At 42.2% G+C, this 20,168-nt stretch overlaps 1 protein-coding gene and 1 pseudogene across 9 annotated transcripts in view; both read left to right on the top strand.

Moving 5' to 3' along the window:
• KCNC2 (potassium voltage-gated channel subfamily C member 2) overlaps positions 1-20,168 on the top strand; it is an 84,886-nt gene that overhangs the window by 3,378 nt on the left and 61,340 nt on the right. The gene's annotated exons all lie outside the window — the stretch shown is intronic.
• On the top strand, positions 9,068-10,031 carry LOC309351636 (nucleotide sugar transporter SLC35D2 pseudogene; annotated as a pseudogene). The gene has a single exon. The product of its transcript is annotated as a nucleotide sugar transporter SLC35D2 pseudogene (transcript).

Genomic DNA, 20,168 nt, shown 5'->3' on the forward strand with positions numbered 1-20,168 from the left:
TGATGGGGCGCAATTGCACCATTTGAATGGTAATGTTTATCAACTTTGGGGTGGCCCATCCCCTCATATATTTTAATGGGGATCTTGGCCCCTAGAAGTTGGCTTCTCTTCCTAGCAGTAACCCAGGGAGAGCTTCCTTCAGGGTAAACATGCATAGGATCGAATACTTGTTGTTGCTACTCCTATTCTTGTAACTTCTTCATTATTATTATTATTTTTAAGAGCAGTTATGTGTAGGTGGGTCCCATTGGGTTCTCACACATTCCCAGGTGCGTGTGAGACTGCCGCCTTTCTTAGTGCTCTTAACCATGTGAGATGCCTTATTGTTCCCATTTCACACAGTGGCATTAAGGGGGCTGAAATGAGGCGGGTCACAGGCCACAGGTAAGAGGCCTTCTCAAGCATGTGTTTTAGGTGAACTCCCTCATATGGGGGGGGGGGAAAGAATTGGTCCATGGAGAGCAATAATTGACATGAATAGATGTACTTGCCATGGGCAGTGGCGTATTAGTATGGAGTGGTGCTAGTTGTGAATGACAGCAGTTGCCCTGTTAACACTATATGGAAAGGGCTGGTGCATGAATGCTTTATCCATAGAGTGTGTCACATCTTCCCCCACTCCTTTACTTATCGAAGGCCTTGGGGCTCTGTCAGTACCACGAGATGTGAACCCAAGTCTTCCACATGGAAGGCCTGCTCATGGTTCACCAGCTGAATGGGCTTGATGGTGATCTTGGATGGAAGAATGTCTTGTAGTAACTGACAAAACAGGAAGGGAACCTAGAACGCAGGTCTTCCATGCAAACTGAGAGCATGCAGCCACTACTGTCTCCAATACCAGCAGGCCTTAGCTGCCTCAAAGGGAGAGGCATGAAAATGAGGGTCAGTTCTCCCCAGTTTTCTGTTTGTATCTGTAGATTTGTCATCTATAAGATGGTTTCCTGAATGGCGCTGATACACCAGTGAGAAAAGTTTAATCAGAATAGAGTTTCTATCCAACTTTCTCATAAAAACTAACCTTGGTTGAATATAATTGCCAGCTTAATGCTAAATCTGCCTCCCCCTATTGTGTGATTCTTTCTATTATGCATGAGCACACTCTTGAAATGCCCATCTGAAAGATAGTACACCATTTAAGAGCAGCTGTATGGAAGCAACAGGCTGCTATGTGCATGTCTGAAGTTGCCTTGTGTTTCTGTGATCCAACAAGCCGTATCAATGAAGCAGGACACTTTAGCTTACAGGGTTTGCTTGGGGAAAGCCTCCTGAAAAAGCAGATAGCAAGTCCTGATTTTGGTACAGAGAGTCAGGGTTGCCTACATTGGTCTTGGCTTGGTCATTGTCTGCTGTGTGGATCAGTGGAGCTCAAGGCAGAAGGAAGTACACCAGCCCACCAAACAGCAAGGACTGGAAATACTGAAACAGTGTTCTCAGTTCCCAAAACGAAGGCCGTCAGGGTGTGCCTTGGGGACAAAGTATATATAGATACCTGTTGGTTCTTTGGGGTCCATTTAAAAAATGTGTTTTGGATCTGGCCTTGTTTGAATGAATGTAGAATAAATGTCTGCGGTTACATTTGCATAGCTTCTCTGCAATACGAGTAGGCTTTCATTAGTTTTATTCAATGCTTGTGTCATTTTTTACTACATTTTTAACTGCAAAGTTATTTTACAGCTCCTGTGTCTTAATTTGTCTGTTTCGTAGATAAGAAACTGAGGCTGATAGGTAGTGAAAAACAGTGGCACCTGTACGGAGCTGGAATTTTTACAGCAGGATACATGCTCCTCTGCTTAATGGCCTGGTTCATCTGACACAGTCAAGCAAAGTATGGTTTATTGGGACCATGGGGGCTCCTGAAGATGAGCTTGCAGCTGCTTTCCTCCTCCCTGGTCCCATTTACTGTTGCACCACAGTGAGTTAACCCAAGGTTGGTCTTAGCGTGTCATCTGAACTAGGAGGACTTGTGGTTAATTTCTCCTCAATAGCCATGCACTGTAACCAAGAAGCAGAAAGAACCAGGAGGGAGTCAAGCAGCTACAAGCTACTCTCCAGCAGCCAGCACCGTTATGCGTTCCCAGTACTAAGGTTACCAGATTTTTTTTTCAATGAATCCGGGGACACTTTTCAACTTCCTACTAAATAGATGGATTTTGTCAGGGGACTGATTTGTAAATCTGGAGACTGTTCCTCAGAAACGGAGATGTCTAGTAACCTTACAGTAAACCATAGCTTGGCTTGCTATGCTTTGTGAACGAGGCCATTGTCCATAACAGTACATTTCCCAATTTTCAAGAACACATTTGTTAAACCAAAAGCAGCCCATTTTAGTGGGCAAACAGCAGGGGAAAGAAGAGGAGCTGCTTAACCCTTTCTCTTCAGGCTGTTTTCCCACTCAAAATTTTCACTCAAAATGGATGTTTTCCCATCCATGCTGCTCTTCCTTTTGTGGAGGAAAATGATATTTTATATATCCTTGTCCACATGTACAAGGAGGATATAGTGGGTGGTATTCAATGAAGTTTTACTCAAGAGTTGATCTACAGAAATTAATGGACCTAACCTAGCCATGTTTTTATTTTATTTTATTTAACTTAGTTGAATGCCACCCAGTGTATATATATACAGTGTAGTGTATATATAGAGTGTAACAAACATATTTCTGTTAAAGAATAGATGCTTGGACATCTTTGTCTAGTGGGGAATATATATGTTGTTATTTGGTGACGTGAGCAGTACAGGTATCTGTAACACAGTCAGACTGCTTGTCTTTTGATCATGGCCAAAGAAGAATAGGAATGTATGCAGCCCTTGAGACCGAGATTATATATGTTGACTTGTTCTTCACTTGATCAGCATGTATCTTTGAAATCATGCTCTTCATTCTGCTGTACGGTTGTTTGCTTGAATGTTAACTCAGTCTATAGTACCTCATATTGAAATGCAGGGTTTGTCCATTTATCCTGCATTGAACTGTGTATTGGAAAGCTTATTCTCCATCTTTAAAATGATGTGGTGGCATAAAGGAATGGGTAGCACTGGATTTGGGCTGCTGAGATGAAGGTTGTAATATCTCCGCAGACACAAAGTTCTGTGGGTGACCTTGCTGCAGTCTCTTTGCCTGACCTTTCTCAGAGGGTTGTTGCAATAGTAGAAAGTGTATCTGAGGCCCTTGGAGGAGAGACAGGATGCATTTATCTGATATTTATCACATTTCTTTTTGTATTGCATTACTATGTTATTGATAGTTACCTGGAGCACCAAGCAAGGAAAAAGCAGAGTATTAAAAATATTCAGAGAACTGTTAGAAATAAGAATTGTGAAGGACTTTTCACGTTAAGGTCCCATTCCATAAACCAGATTTAGGTTAAAAGTCTTGTACCTCTTACCTGAAAGGAAACCATGTTGAACACAGTGTGACTTTTTTCTGAGTAAACATGTATAGCAACGCTGCTTTTCTTATGGTGCCTTCCAGATGTTGTTGGAATACAATTCCCATAATCTGTGACCATTGGCCATGCTGGCTGAGCCTGGTCAGAACTGGAATCCAACAACATTTGGAGAGTATTGCTTTTGTACTGGCTATTGACCGCATTGTAAGCTGTGAAATGCATCAATAGTGGAATTGATGTAAATAAAATTTCAGGCTGAAACGTTTCTTACTCTTTCTTTCTCAGGGCCCCACTCCCAATGGCAATTTTCTCACTAAAACATTTTCAGGAGAAAAGCTCAAGTACTTTAGGAGGAGGTTCTTATCCTGAGATGGTTGTCCTAGAGAGCTGTCAGTATGGTGCTTGGCAGTATGAGAAGTCTAGAAGTATGAGAAAGTAGGTTAGTAGAGTAAACTCAGAACTGCATACTGTGTTACACCATCTGTGTTGTTTTAGTCCATGGATAACCTGATAGAATTATCTAGGTCTAAAGTCTTTTAGGGCTTCATCATTGCTGGTTTTTCACATGGCTTCAGTTACTGCCTCCTCACCTGTAGGTTTACTGGGTAGGAAGCATAACAACAACAACAAAAATAGTCCTTTTGTTATAATACATAAGGTTTCCAAAGAGCAATATATGCAGGCAGCTGGACCTCAAATGGATCAGCTGTTTGAATTGGTGAATTGTGGGCAGTTGCTACAGGAAGATAAAAGTAGCAGCAAAATGACAGCACAGAGTCCCAGTGCTGTGTTTAGCTTACAGTAGCCTTTTAGGGGCATCCTATAAAGATGGTTATGGGCCTACAATGACGTAACATTGTGTGTGGGGGGGTGCATGGGGTGGTTGTCCCAGGCAAAAAATTGTTAGGGACACAAAATTTCCACACCTAGTGGTGTCTCAATACAGCTGCACGCTTCCGTTGCTAGGCTTGGTTGAAAATGGTTTCTCCATGTGAACCAGGAAGTGATCTTTCCAGACAACGGAACAACTCTCCTTTGCCTATCACTGCGGTTGTGATTTCCTGGGTGACACTGACGCCATTAGGCAGTTGAATGTACATGTGTATTCTGTCTGTTTTCCTACCACCCCTCCCTCCATGTGGTCCCAGTCTCTGGCAACCCACACTATGTGTGTGCCTTTTATAGATGGAAATAAGTAAAAGAGAACTGCTGTTGAAAGCAGGACTTTCAGAATCACTTCCTCCTATGGCAGCAAGCACAATACTACTGGTTTCATCTGGCCAGGACATACCGTAGTTGGTTGCATTGGTGACACCCACCCACCTCTTAAGTTTTTTTTAAAGCAGACCCCTCAGCATATTACTATTTAGTTACTTTATTTCACCTGTACAAGAAGCAGGATCCACTTTCTTGCACCATGAGTACAGTGCCCATGCTCAGAGTACTTGATAGGACTCAATAGGACCCAGTTCCCCTCCCACCACTACTTATGCTCACAAGTGCAGCAGGATGTTAGGCTGAGTAGGAGATACACATGTGCCTCTTGCATTCCCCTCTGGCCATCTCTCTCTGTGCCTTGTAAATGCTCCAGCTGCATGAGGCTACAGACAGCACACACAGACCTCCCTTTCCCTCTAACATCCTGTTGTGTGACGTCTATGTTTGCCTGTCTGCACACCTGGATGAATGGATGGAAATAAACCAGGCTATGTTTGCTACTGGGATGCAGAGCCCTCAGTGTGAGAGCATTGTGTTCAGTGTGTCCTCAGCTATTAATGATACAGATGTCTTCTCTCAGGAACTTATTACTAAACTGCCTCCAGTAAATAAATATGGAGAACTACTTTGTCACTATGGTAAGAGAAGCCCGCTCAACTTATTTAGAAAACAATATATTAGCATAAGCTATCAAGTTCCAGCCACGCTATTTGAAAATAATGGCTCTTTAGGGACAGTTTGCTACATGAAAGAGAAGTGAAAAGGTTTTTGATTAAACATCAAGCATGGCAATGAAGCTCTTTTGCTGACATTTCTATTCTGTTTTATCTGTTTTCCAAAGGTGGTATGAATCATTGTGAGAGGACTGTAATAGTTGCCTTTTGGAACAATCCTGCAGTAGTGTGAGAGGATGGCAGCTGGAGGACTGGCTGACACCTGTTGCTTAATAAGTTTAGAAATGCAAGAAAAATGGAGTCAGTCGGCCTAATATTTTGATGGTAACTGTGTGAAAAAGATATGTGAAAAAGGTAACATAAGAGATATTTCAGCCCCCCCCCCCCAGCATCTGCAATTCTCCCTTCTAGAGCAGCACTGTCTAGTCCTCCTCTTGTTTCCATGGAAACAGGTCAGCTTCTGGCCTCTTCTTTTTAATTGAAAACAGCATCCTTCTGCCATTTATTTAAACATTTCCGCATTGTTCTGACATAAACATCACATAGAAGATGTGTGCTGCCATTTCAGATGATGGTTGCGTGTGAATGCATGTACATATGTGCACATTCCGCTGTGGTGGAATAACCCAGAGAACACCTTCAAAGTCACTATTCAGTCATAATCTGCATTTTTGTAGCTGGGAGCGGAAGTTGGCTCCAAATTGTAATGCTCACATATGCAGCAACTGATAAATAAAGTGTGGGCTTCCTTTTCGTTTGGAAAGCTTCACCGACAACATTATGTTCTTTTTTTTAATGTTTCAACACTGTTTATACTTTCACTGTTCATGTTTCAACACTTGTTTATACTTAAATATTTTTAATTAAAAAAAGAAAAGAAAGCATATCTGGGAATGGGGTCTCTGAAATGGATGGCTACAAAGATTGCTTGGAGAAATTCCAGTCTGTTGCCAAAGATCATGCACTTACTTGGAATATTGGGATACATACAGCAAAGAGGAGATGATGGGGTGTGTGTGTGGAAAAATTCCACCTGCTTCATTGCTCGGGTGTGTAGAAGGGTAATTCTGGGACCTAGAATTCTGAATATTTTTCGAGCTTTTATAACCAGCATATTGAAAGCTATGTTTAGATAGTAAGCTGCCATCCTCAGGTCTCTCAACAATCCAGAATAGAATACTTTTATGGTGAAGGAAATCAGCCCTGAGTGCTCACTGGAAGGACAGATCGTGAAGCTGAGGCTCCAATACTTTGGCCACCTCATGAGAAGAGAAGACTCTCTGGAAAAGACCCTGATGTTGGGAAAGATGGAGGGCACAAGCAGAAGGGGGTGACAGAGGACGAGATGGTCGGACACTGTTCTTGAAGCTGCGAACATGAGTTTGACCGAACTGTGGGAGGCAGTGGAAGACAGGAGTGCCTGGCATGCTCTGGTCCATGGGGTCACGAAGAGTCGGACACGGCTAAATGACTAAACAACAACAACCACCACCACAACAACAATGGTGAAGCTATTTACTTCTTGTTTTGGTGAGCTACTTTTGACAAAATCTATAGTCATGTAAAATAAAACATGATTGTACATTCTGTGTGGTAGCCAGATTCTCAACCTAGACACTGTTACTGCATGTCTTCCCCTTTTCTGTCTGAAGTGCTCCACAGTATCTCTCTGCACTTAGTTTTCAGATTGACAGGTTAATTCACTGCCTTGTCTTTTCGCTGACAGAAACTTCTGCATGCTCTCAACAGGGATTCCTCTCCAATCATATAAGTATACTGCTTAGTTTTTGGGGAATAATGATTCTGGAAACTATGAGGCATGTTATAATTACTGCCTTACCTATAATCTGTTCCCAGGGCTAGCCAGGAGTGGGAACTGCTCTTTAAACCAGTGTTGCTACTGGCCATGTCTAGAGTGGAGTCACCTCAACTTCTTTATAAGATAGACTTGCCCACCAAGAGATACCTAGGATGTTCTCTGATGAAAGCTGCCCTGAGAGAACCATTTTCCAGTTGGAAGGTGGACATACCAGATGAGGTGAATGGCCAAATTTGCAATTTTATGACCGGAAGACATGCAAGTGACTTTGGCTGAAGGGGGTGGCTTTAGCCAGCAATTCTGTTTAAAAAGATACTACTTTTTATAGGCTTGGGCACATGTGTATGGTTACGATTCTTTTCACTCCCATGTCTTGTTGAGATCAGGCAATGTAGGGTTTCTGCTGACTACACATATGCATTGAGGAGAACTTAAAGCTGCAGAATTTTCAACATGGTGTACCCAACACTTGAATCTCAACTTTATTTTATTTTATTTTTTAAACTAAGCAGCTGGGAGTCAGGGGTGGAAGGGAAGGAAGAATATTGGATTAAGATAAGTAGCCTTGGGGGAGAAGGTGTGGCATCTTCACCTCTTTGCTCTTTCCCCAGATGACATTCCCCTACCTCAAGTTTCTATTAGGTGAAGGGGGGGGGATGAGGACAGTATTGGTTCCTATCTGTTTTCTCCAATGGGACAAATAGCAGCTTCATGGGAAACTGCCTTTTACTAGATCAGACTATTTATCCATCTAGCCAAGTATTGCCTGCTTTGAGTGGCAATGAATGGAATCTGGGACCTCCTGTGTGCTCAGCCAATGTGCTCTGCTATTGTTCCCCCACTGCGATCCCCCAAAATCCATGCTGGGTTTCCTTCCAACCCTCTGGAGCAGTTTTGGGCACTGTGGGGGGGGTGTGCACAGCGAAAGGAGAGGGTGAGAAAGTATGTTGTGCAAGCGGAAGTCGTACTGCTTGTGCATTGATTCAGTTAAATTCTGCTGAACATTTCCAAATGCTACATGCCTTTTTGCTCAAATACAAATACAGCAGAGGACAGGATCTGACTATTAACCTCATTTTGTTCCTTAATGAACACTAATTGCAAGATGAGCCAATTTGTAAGCCATTTAAGCAACAAATATCAAAGGATGCATAACATGATGACCACACACTCAACTCTTTAGTCTGGTCCAGCTGTCACAACAAACCAAAGATGTGCTGTATCAAACCTTGAGCTCTCCCCTTTTCTCCTTATTTCTGCACGAGGCAAGAAAGTTTAGAAGACCTGACTAGGCAGTCAGGATGTTGTGGGAGAAGATGGTCCTTTAAATATCATGTTCCTCTTTGACCATTTGAACTGGGTTTGGAAACAGGCAGGGCGTCAGTGAAGATGCTGTAATATTGGAGTTGCATATGCATGCACCAGTCAAAATTCTTGCTGAGGCACTGTGTACCAGCTTGTGGCAGCCCAATGTAGAGCATACTGTAGCATTCCAACCAGGATGTTAATCAGGCGTGTGCAGTGTCCTTTACCAGGAAAGTGTCCCTAGTGACAACCACCATTGGAAGATCCAGGAACAAAGCTGGATCAATCAGTAAACGCAGGATGCAACCCTGCCTGGTTCTTCAAGGGGGACTACACATCTGCTGGAAATAGGTTGTATGATGAGTCCAGCCCATTCAAGGATCTGAAGTATTTTGCTGGTTCCATAGTAAATGGAATTCCATGGAAGTCATGCTCCCTTGGTTTCATGTTGTTTTTGATTCTTGGTCTTGGTTTTTATTCTCCTACAAACCCCTCTTGTAGATCTTCAGGTGACATGCCTCAGGTTTTGAGAACTTTCTCTGTTAAGCAAAAATGTTAATCAGCCCCTTTGGTGAGGAGGGGCTGTGGTGGCCTGCCAGAGTGGCGGGGATGCCATCTGGTATGGCCAACAGATTGGGGCTTGTTGCTGCACATGCCAAGAAATGAAAGGCAGACAAGAGGAAGAGGAGTCACTCACTTCTGCTGCCACTGCCACCCCTTCCTCTCTGTTCAAGCTAATTTCTGCCCTCTTCTTTGGAATCTGCCCTTTCTTCATCCTTCTGGTAAACAAGGTGGGGCTGATTGATTGCAGATTCCCATCTCCAGTGCAACTTGGAGCAGGACAGCACTATTCTAATGTAAAAAATAAAATAAAATCATTCACTTCCCTGATTTTGGTAAGGTTACCCCCATGAAGCTGTTTCTACTTCCTCTGATTTAGGTTGGAAATCATTTAAGTGGATTATCAAACACAAGCAAGGATAAGTTTGCCAATGTTTACAGTCCTTAGGAAGTTTATCATTCCTTTTACATTACTGCTGGAAGTCATTATTCTTGGGAAGCACTATCCTTTGAGCATTCTAATTAGCCTGTTTGCAATCATCCTTGGGGCTTTCAAAGCAGCAGGATCATATCTAGCTTTCAGCATGGAAGGCTATGTGTCTGTGTTGTTGAACACAGTAAACTGTGTTTACACAAAACAAAAAATTGACCCAAAGGAGCTGGGAAAATATGAAGTAATTTTTTTTTAATATCGCCTGCTTTACTGTAATTCCTACAGTTCTCATAAGCTTCATCATGGGAGACCATGAAGGCTACTGATTTCAAGCAATGGACAAATGTTTGATTTATCTTTCAATTTCTTCTTTCCTGTTTTCTGGGGTTTTGTCTGATGTATTCTACAGCCCTCTGCAGCCATTATAATTCTGCCCTCACAACCATGGTGGTCGGTGCTATAAAAAATGTGTCCACCATGTTGTAATGCTAATTGGCGAAGGGTATCTCTTTTCCACGCTGAAATTCATAGGACTCCATATCTGCATGGCAGAAAGGCTAAGATACTCATTTCTAACAAATGGCTGTCCTAAGAGCTCCACAGATGAAGAAAAAGCAGATGCCAAGAGCTAGCAGAAGCAAAAGGCAAGGGAAGCTGTAAGGATGTGGGCGCTTGTAGAAGTTCCACACACACATGCAGAATTGGCTGTGGAGTGGAAGTTCTTCCTCACCTCGCATTACAGTCCATGTGAGCCAAGTCATGATCTTGGACAGCTGGGAACAGTTGTCTTCAGGCATGTAGCCAGACTAATCACAGTAGATGGATGGATGGCAGGGCTTGGGTATTTCTCTGTTCCTTCCACTGAAAACCTTTGCACTTGGTCAAATCCAGGGGCCTTGCTCAATGTTTTTGCTATCAAGGGCGCTGATTCACCATCTCCCTCAGAATGCCTATGGTTGTGGGCTCCTGGGTAGGTTCAGATGAACAGTTTAAAACTCCTTGGCAGTGACAATTACAGTGAATAAGTGTCTCCAGACTTGTCTAAGGAGGGGTGGGGTTGGAAAGAAGCTGACAGTGTTACCATTTTACTGTGCAGACTTTGTACATATTTCTCTCATGTTTGTACAATATGCTGCACAGCTATCTGCCCAATATTTCTTTTCCCTGAGCAGCATGGAAAGGAGCTGGCACATCTAGCTGCCAATATAGAATAATAATAATAATAATAATAATAATAATAATAATAATAATAATAATAATAAATTTTATTTATATCCCGCCCTCCCCAGCCGAAGCCGGGCTCAGGGCAGCTAACAACAATAAAACAGTACAAAAGTACAGCACAAACAACACTCTAAAATCATTCATTATAACATTAATTAAATATATATCTATATTCTCCTTAAATTGGGCAGAAGCAGGTAGTCTGAAATAGTTGCCTGAACCAGCACAATAATATCTGTGTCTGAGATCAAACTTGGTGATTACCACAGAAACACTTGCTTTTGTCGCTTGCTTTGCTTTGATTTTCGTTAAGTATTTTAAGGATAGGATTCATATGAAATGATGTGCCAAGTAAAAATATAATTGAAAGAGTCAGTTACTTCTAGAATTCTAATAATAAATAATAACACTCAGATTTGTTTTTGTGTATAAGACATATACTACATGCATTAAACTGCTGTCATTTGAGTTTGAGGAAAATATATATATAGCTTTTCATTATGATTCATTGCTTTTTCTACCACTTCTGCAAAACCTAGTATACAAGAAGTGAAAATGTGTTTTTTAAATTTATCATACCTTCCTGCCTTTCCTCCAAGTAGTTGAAATGAAGCATACATGGTTCTACAAAAATAGTATGTATGTCATTCACATCTTTTCTTTTGAATGTACCCTAATAATCAAGTTGACTGTAATTATAAAAATGGTGGGGGTGGGTACAGCTCTCTAGAAATTATCCTTATTCTTCTGCTGTTGTGAATACTTCCAGTCTGTGTGTTCAGTGGGTCCCCAGCCTATGTGAAGGTTCAGTTCTGGAGGTTCATGCACAAAGCAAAATCAAGTAAAGCCAGGAAACCTTTGGAACTGCCCCTCCATGCAACTCCTGTCTGGAGTGGGCCTTGGCCTCTGCTTTGCTTAATGGGCTCTGGAAAGGTTGTGTGAAGGTCCTGAGATGCTACCAGGGCTCCTTGCATGGCTTTCCCAGAGCCTAGTAAGCAAGGTGGGGGCCTCAGAAAGCACAAACTGCCACAGAAAGAGATTTTAAGCCCTCTACCTTGCTTACTGGGCTCTGGGAAGGTCACAAGAGATCTCAGACAGCCCCTTCTGGCTCCCCTCCCATTCTCCATTTCCCCACCATCCACCTAAAGCTGTAGTCGGCTAAGTAAATTACACATAAGTTGCAGGACCACTGTATTTTTAAAGCTGCTGACCAGGGTATTGTCTTCAAAGTGCCATATATTGTTGATGCTACAGTTGGTTCTGGTCCATTGGAGGCTCCTTGAACACCACTGAATTACACCTTGTAAGATCACTTTTGGTTGTTGCAGCCTGCAAATGCTTGTGGCAGTGACAGTGTGCCCTCTTGATCCCTGCTCACCACGGCTGGAGCAGGCTCATAGCTTTCAGGTACTCCGGGGTCCAACACTGTCACTTGAAGCCCAGGTTGCCTTGGTGGCTAGGCGTGTCTGTTTCTAGCTATGGCTTCTTTACCAGCTTGTATGGCCCTTTTTGGACAGAGATGACTTGGCATGGTACTCCATGCTCTGGTGACTTCCAGATTGGATTACTGCAGTGTAAACTGCATGAGGCTGGCCTTGAAGCCAACTTGGGAACTTCAGCTGGTCTCTATTACTGTCTTGGGTTGACTTTAGAACTTGTATAACCTGCTTTAAACCCTTGGAAGCTCCAAACGACTTCGGCCCCAAATATCTGAAAGACTGCTTCCTTCCCTACCAAGCCTCCTCGGTGTTAATATCAGCAAAGGGGGTTCTCTTGATAGTTCCATCTCAGAAGTTTGGGTGGTGGTTGCCTTCTCAGGGCATTCTCTGTGGAAGCCCCTAAGTTATGGAATTCCCTCCCCACAGAGGCACACACCTGGCTTCTTCACTATACAGCTTTTGATTGACGATGCACCTCTTGATGCTGTCCTTTGGCACCAACAGCAGAATGCAGTGCTAAATGACTAATTGGAGCAGATGGCCAATGCAACACATCGGCTAAAACATTGGGTGCCCATATGCTACTTAGCTAGGCTCAAGGCTGATATACAAAGTCCTGAACAACATGGGCTCAGGACTCCTTAAAGCCCACAGGAGCCTTTATATCCCAGCTTGTTCACTGAGACCAACCAAAGGAACAGTGTTCGTTGTCTCCCAGCTAGTGTTAGAGAAGCCCAACAGGCATCCACTAGAAGTTGGGCATTTATTGCCATTGGTCCCATGCTACAGAATACACTTCTAGAAGTGATTTGGAAGTCATAATTGATTTTTATTTTCAGGAATCTCTTCAGGACTTTTTTTTTTATGCTGACAGGCCTGCGTAGCTGTTTGAAACGTTTTTCCACTGGTCAACAGAGGAACCATCTTCTGAAGCACATTGAGGGGCCCCAATGTGATGTCCTGACACCACACACATGTGATGTTGCGCAGTGTCCCTCTGTGCCCAGCTCCAACAATAGGGAGTCCCAGATCCCCCCCAAAATATTTTGAGGGACCCATATTGCCTCGGCCCCCTGGAACCAGCACCTATGCTGGCCAGTCATTTTATTGATTGTGTTGGGTGGTTTTCAACATTTGTCCCTTTCAGAATAGACCTATTGCCATGACGACCTTAGTTTAATTAATTTCAATGGGTCTGCACTGCGTTGCACTTAGTTGAATACAACTAATTGTATTTTAATGATGTGTTACTGCTGTGTACTGCCCTGATATTGCAGTTTATAAATACCTTTATAAACAAATAATACTATAAAACATTGTTTAGAATTGTAGGAATGAGCTTGCACAAGTCTAGACTGGCATATTTTCCCTTCCCTAATTATAATTAAGTAACAAACAAAGATATCAAACTCTGGTTTGTTTTAAGTAGCTGTAGTTAGAACAAACCAGAGTTTTAGAGTTTTATGTCATGGGGGAATTGTGGGTATTGAAATGAAGAGAAAAGAGGACATGAACCCAAGGTTCATGCACCCTCATTCCCATATCAGGGATTAGCAATGTATCTGAACATGGGATCTTAAGGGTATTTTCAAAAATCACTGTGTTGGTATAATTAATTGAATATGTGTGTCTTGGGAAACTCCCTGGTATCTCCCTCTTTCCTGCTTCCTGCATGGTTTGTGAGGGTTTTCTAAATTGGCTGTGGATTTATTGTAACATGCAGGGAATCCAAGGCAAGTGAGCTGACACACTTACTGACGGACTGGCACGCTAGAGCTTCTAAAGTGTCTATAAATAGCTACAGTTAGGATATCAATGTGAAAAACATATTAAGACCTTGTGGATGGATAACCCGGGAGCTGCCAGAAAAAAGCTGATGCCCATGAAATGACAGTTAATTAGGATGAAAGGCCAGGAAATAAAACCACTGGAAAAGATTGTGGGCGAAAGCTTTGGAAGACAGAAAGGCAGGAGGCAGACTGGGAGAACTAGATAATGCCATTGCCTTGAAATACAGGCTGCATTTGGTTGTAGTGTCTTCTTGATCCCTTTTATTTTGCTGCCTAGGGAAGAGAAAATGCATGTTAACAATTTTGTAGAGTAAAATTATTTGCATTTATCACAGACCTTGGGAATTCTTGAACTGATTATTGTGCGACAATAAGGGGGGTGGATATTTAATTCATACTGATCTTAGATCCGTAAAGTGTTCTTGGACATAATTATGTACATGGAAAGAGAGAGAGAGGGGCTTTGTGCTTTTTATCCTTTGTAGGCTTGTGATTCAGTAAAGAGGATTCCGCTGCCTGCAATGGACTTTCCGAATTGCTTTGTTAGTGGAGTTTTACATTAAGCAGAAATCTTAATTTCTTTCCTTTCTTTGCATGCCACTAAGACAGCTTGAAAGAAGAAGGAGCTGCTGCCTTGGCATCTTTGCGCTGAAATGTTACTACTACAAAGGGTTGAGAGCGATAACTACCTGCTTCCAGCCAGCAGTTAATCAATTGGTCAATAGATTCTACCTGGCCCTATAAAGCTGCCAAATCTGGCTTGTTCCTTCGCCTGAGGTGTTGTTTAGATTGTCCATTTGTGGCTGCCTGTCTGACCCTAGACCACAATTTCTGACAACCTGCTACATCAAATGTTTGGTTTTTGGCGTTCATCTGTCTCAAGGGACTACAGGGTGCACCTCTGGAGGTGAAGTCAAATTCCTGTGTTAGTAGCCCCAAAGTGACCTCCTTGGGGCACAAACCTGGGCATTGTGTATGCAGGTCCTAATCTAATGCATGAAGACCACAAGGATAGCATTTTGCAGAACGTTAGGTATGTATATGTATATGTGTATATGTATATGTATATGTGCCTGTACATTTAATTTATAGCCTGCTACATAAACCAGACCCTACCCTCCTCAAAAGAGTTAATCCTTTCACAAAGTGGAGGAATGACTTAGATAATTTCTTGAGTAATCTTGTTCTTGTAACATATAAAACAGCCCTAATGTACTGGTGTACATAGCGCCTCTGATACACATACTAACTAGTGAGCTTACCTATTCCATTCAGTGTTGAGGAAGAGTAGACATGATAGATATGTAGAAAATTATGCACGTTGTGGAGGAAGTGGATCAAAATATTAGCCTGTTAGGTTTAGCACATCTCTCACACACAACACAACAAGCTGGCAGTTTAACTCCTTTAGCTTTATTTGGCAATTACAGGCTTAGAGCAAACAGAGCCTCCCATAGCTCATTTTTCACTATCAGAGTCAGTTGACTCAACTGGCCTCCGGCCCCTTCCAAGGCCAGATATATGCCAACCCCACCCTCACTTCCACCTGGTCTTCTTTTGTTGTAATCACTTGCTCCACCTCCTACTGGGGAGGCCTCCTCCTCTGGAGTTGAATCCAACCCACTACTACCACCTGCCTCCTGCTCCTGCATCTCAGTGCTGCTTTGAGAAGTGACAGGCAGCCTTTTGTTTTCCTCTGCCCCTTCCTCCCCCTCTGCTGATTCTTCTCTGTGGGCCATATCTCTGACATCACCCCCCTCTCTAAGCCCCCCCTTCAGACTCACTGCTGGTGAAGGAGGACCTTTCCTGGGCTGGTCGCCACCACTCCTCAGTCTCTTCGTCTGCTTCCTCGCTACTAGTAACCTCCTCCCTCCACCCTCTTGGTTTGGGCTTGTGTGAGAAACGGCAATGGAAATCCCTCTGCAATAACAGGGCATGCCGATCCTCAGCCTTCGGACAAGACTTCTCCTCAGGCCCATACCCTTTCCATGAAACTAAATATTGTAGCTTCCTCCTGCATAGACTAGAATCCAATATTGCTTCTATCTCACATTCCTCCTCTCCCTCAACCATTACTGGGGGTGGAGGAGGTTGCCTCGGTTCCTGATACCTATGTGGTGGTGTGACTGGTGATAGGAGAGCCCTATGAAATACCGGATGTATCTTCATAGAATCTGGTAGTTTGAGCTGGAACGACACAGGGTTAATTTGTCCCACTACCTCAGACGGCCCCAAGCTTCGTGGCCCCAACTTCCTGCACCTCCCTTTTTGAGGCAAGTCCTTGGAGGACAACCATACCTGATCTCCCACCTTGATCTCACCCTGATAGCTGTTGGTGCCATTCAATAAAACTAAATGTTGGAAGATTCAGGACACACAAAAGAAAGTACTTATTTTTACATTGGTGCATTGTTAAGCTATAGAATTCTCTCCCACAAGATGGCCGCCAACTTGGATGACGTTAAAAGAGGATTAGGCAGATTTACAGAGGAGAAGGCTATCAATGACTGCCAGCCATGGGGTAGGTTCTGCTGTTACTGCCAGAGGCAATATGCCATTGAATCCTAGTTGCTGGGAATCACAGGTGCAGAGAGTGCTATGGCACTTGGGTCCTGCTTCTGGGTATCCCATGGGCATCCAGTCAGCCACTGTGAGAACAAGTTGCTGGAATGGATGGGCTGTTTGCCTGATCAAGCAAGTTCTTATTATGTTCTTAATTCATAGGGTGCTAATAAGAAATAAATTCCTTTTATTTTATAAGACATTTAGTAACCACTTTACTATGTAGAAATATCAATGTGTGGTTGTATTAATAAAGCCTGGGCCAATTATTATTATTATTATTATTATTATTATTATTATTATTATTAGTTTATATGCTGCCCTCAACCCCACATTTAGATACACTAAATGTTCAGTATATTGATTTATTCAAAGAAAGAGACATTTTCAAGAATACAAGTTCCAGACAGATTTTTCACAACCTGTTTGTAGCAAACAAGCAATTGAAAAATAGGCCATTTTAAACATAACGAAGAGGCTAATTAGATAAATGTTTGATTGGTAAGTCTGCAGTGACAACTAAGCACATCAATTGTAATATGATTATTACTTCCTGGAAACTAAATGAACTATAAAAAGAACAGGCAAAAGCCCCACAAAAATCTTTTATTCACTTAATAACTGTGGTGCTGAACTGAACGAGTTAGCCAATTATATTCATCCTTTTTCTGTTTATAGTACAGTGGTACTTCGGGTTGCAGACAGTTCAGGTTACAGACGCTTCAGCTTATAGACTTCGCTAACCCAGAAATAGTACCTCAGGTTAAGAACTTTGCTTCAGGATGAGAACAGAAATCGCACAGCAGCAGCGGGAGGCCCCATTAGCTAAAGTGGCACTTCAGGTTAAGAACAGTTTCAGGTTAAGAATGGACCTCCAGAACGAATTAAGTTCTTAAGCCGATGTACCACTGTATTTTAAAATATTTTAAGATAATGGTTTGGGTCCTGTGGTAATTGAGTGGAAAGAAGTTAATGAAAGGAAAGTCTAGTGTACCTCACTTTAGACAACAACACCCACTGAAAAGCATCTTGGAGGACTGTGACCCTCCCTGAACAAAATGGATTGGGGTGAGGAGGTTTCTGGGAGAGGAAGGGATCAACCAAAATCAGACTGATTTTCAGAAGTTTCACCCTTCCAGCAGCGGCCCCTATGTCCCATCAAACAGTGTTCAGGATGCAGTGGTGGACTTTGACCTTTCAAATTTCAGTGGCGCCCAGTTCGGTGTGTGCTTAGGTGGCTTCATCCTGAGTCTGTCTCCACCATCACTTTAGCTGTCTATCCACTTGTTTCATCACCTCAAATCACCTCAGAAAACCTAGGAGCCTGAGGTACACTGATTGATAGAGGGTACTTGGGAGTGATAGTGTCAACCGTTTGGCCCATTTCCTCATTTCAGAGAACAGCCAGAACCCATGTCACTATGGACTCATCATAGTTGACTGGTGGGACTGTAGAGTTTAGTGCAACAACTCCTAAATTCAGGGGAGAAACCCATTCAGTTCACAAGAATTCTCCTCAATTTATCCTCGCCTGCAGACTCTGTTGACTCCAGTAATGCAGGCTATCTGCTAGAGATCCCAGTCAAATCACTTCCACAAGCTGTAAATAAGGGATTGAGATTTAGTAAGGGACAGAAAATAACTTCTTAGAAAAAAAGCACTAAAAAGCTATAAATGTCTTAACATGGAAAAGATTACTTCAAGAGTACCACAATTTCATTTCAATTTCTTCTACTTTTAAAAAACTGGGACCTGAACCCATAGATTCCAGAAATACGGTCCAGTCTCTTGATCACGTTTTTTTTTATTTAAAAAATGGCAACTTAAGAACCACTGACCCATCTGAAAAGAAGAAAACTTTCCTTTTCTATACCACCTGAGCCAGAGTGTCCTGAGTTTAGTGTGCTAAAGTTAAGAACTGCAAATAAAGTCTTGTGAAATCTAGCAATGTGAAAAGAAAAATCTCCCTTAAAATAGCAGCCTTGTTTTAACCACAGGGCCATTTAACTCTCCATAAATCAAATGGCTGTTTGAATGAGTCATATCCATATGTGAGCTGAGTAGTTTTAGCTGTGGACTCCTTGATTTAAAAAAAGGGAATTCCACAGAGAATTATTTCTGTTATGAAATACAAGTATAAAGTGAAAGCAGGATTTTTGCCCTCAACTGTCACGACTATCTTCTTAAAGGAGCCTTCATTCTTCTTCAAAGAGCACAGCTTCAGCAGTAACTGAATTTGTTATAGAAGCAGATACACAGAATTGGGAAAAGAATGATTGGCTGAAGTAATGGACATATCATGTTGACTAGCTGCTCTATAGATTCTTTTTCATATTAGGTTGTGTGATTTAGTTCCAATTGAGAAGACACATCTGAAAATACAAAATGTAATACAGAGAAAAGTCACCATTGGAACTGAAGCCTGAGTTTTAAAATACCCCTTTACATTCTAATAATCTTAGTGATCTATATTAAAACTGTCATACACAATTTAAAACGTCTCTCTCTCACTCACTGTTAAACCATATTGTAAAAATGGAAGTCTTTTGAAAACTGAAGAGGTGCAAAGATAAAAGTTTGAGGTCTTACGTGATGGTGATTTAATAGCACCTTTATTGTGAGCTGTGTTGTGGAGAGACTTTGCTGTTTATTGTTTAAAAATGTAAATCTGTCTGGCTATACAAAATCAATTCTTTAACTGATTCTAGTTAGATCAATTTTAGTTTACCATTTATTGTTCTTCCCTCATTTGTTTCTGTGACATTTTGTGAACTTCTCATTTCCTTGTCATCCTCAGTCTGGTCACATATTGCTTTTCTTTTCCCTAATTGTATGGTCCTGATCTTTCCAGCCAATCTTTTCGGATGTCATATTTCAACTGTCATTTTTGTTTTATGTACTTCTAAGCTGAGTTCAGTTGTGCTGTTTTTCAGGGCCACCATCTCAACCCCCCTAAGATGCTAGCAACAATAATACAACTGCTAGATGATAATGCCTGGTGCCATTCTGCACTCAAAAGCTGGGTATCTGTAGAATGCTGAAGCTGGAGCCTCATGCCTCCACACTACCCTCTTATGACACTTTAATTTTTGTGTACAGTGGTACCTCAGGTTAAAAACTTAATTCGTTCTGGAGGTCTGTTCTTAACCTCAAACTGTTCTTAACCTGAAGCACCACTTTAGCTAATGGGGCCTCCCACTGCTGCCACGCCACCAGAGCACGATTTCTGTTCTCATCCTGAAGCAAAGTTCTTAACCCGAGGTACTATTTCTGGGTTAGTGGCGTCTGTAACCTTAAGCTTATGTAACCCGAGGTACCATTGCACACTGCTTTGCTAGCTAGCATGCTTAAAGCAGTTTATAAATCTTCTAAATAATAACAATAGCAATAGGAAAAATAGTACAAAAGGAATAAAGGTAGGAGAGGCTAAAAGCGAAAGTGATGGGCTGTGTCCATACACAGTGCTAAACCATAGTTTAGCACAGGGATAGGGAACCTGTGGTCTTCCAGATTTTGCATTGCCCATGCTGACTAGGGCTGATTGGAGTTGGAATCCAAACCCTTTGGAGGGCCATAGATTCCCATCCTTTATTTAGCATCGTAAGGATGAGCTTGTGCAAAGTTCAGGCTTGCATACCCCCCCCCCCGGTCTTTTCTCCAGCACGGCAACAAGGAACAGATTGGAAGCTTCTGTATTTGATTAATCACAGTTTAGGATTACATCTGAAACTTACCTGTGGTTTAGTAAAATAAA

Source organism: Podarcis erhardii (assembly GCF_964252035.2).
Source record: "Podarcis erhardii genome assembly, chromosome: 10".
NCBI lineage: Eukaryota > Metazoa > Chordata > Lepidosauria > Squamata > Lacertidae > Podarcis > Podarcis erhardii.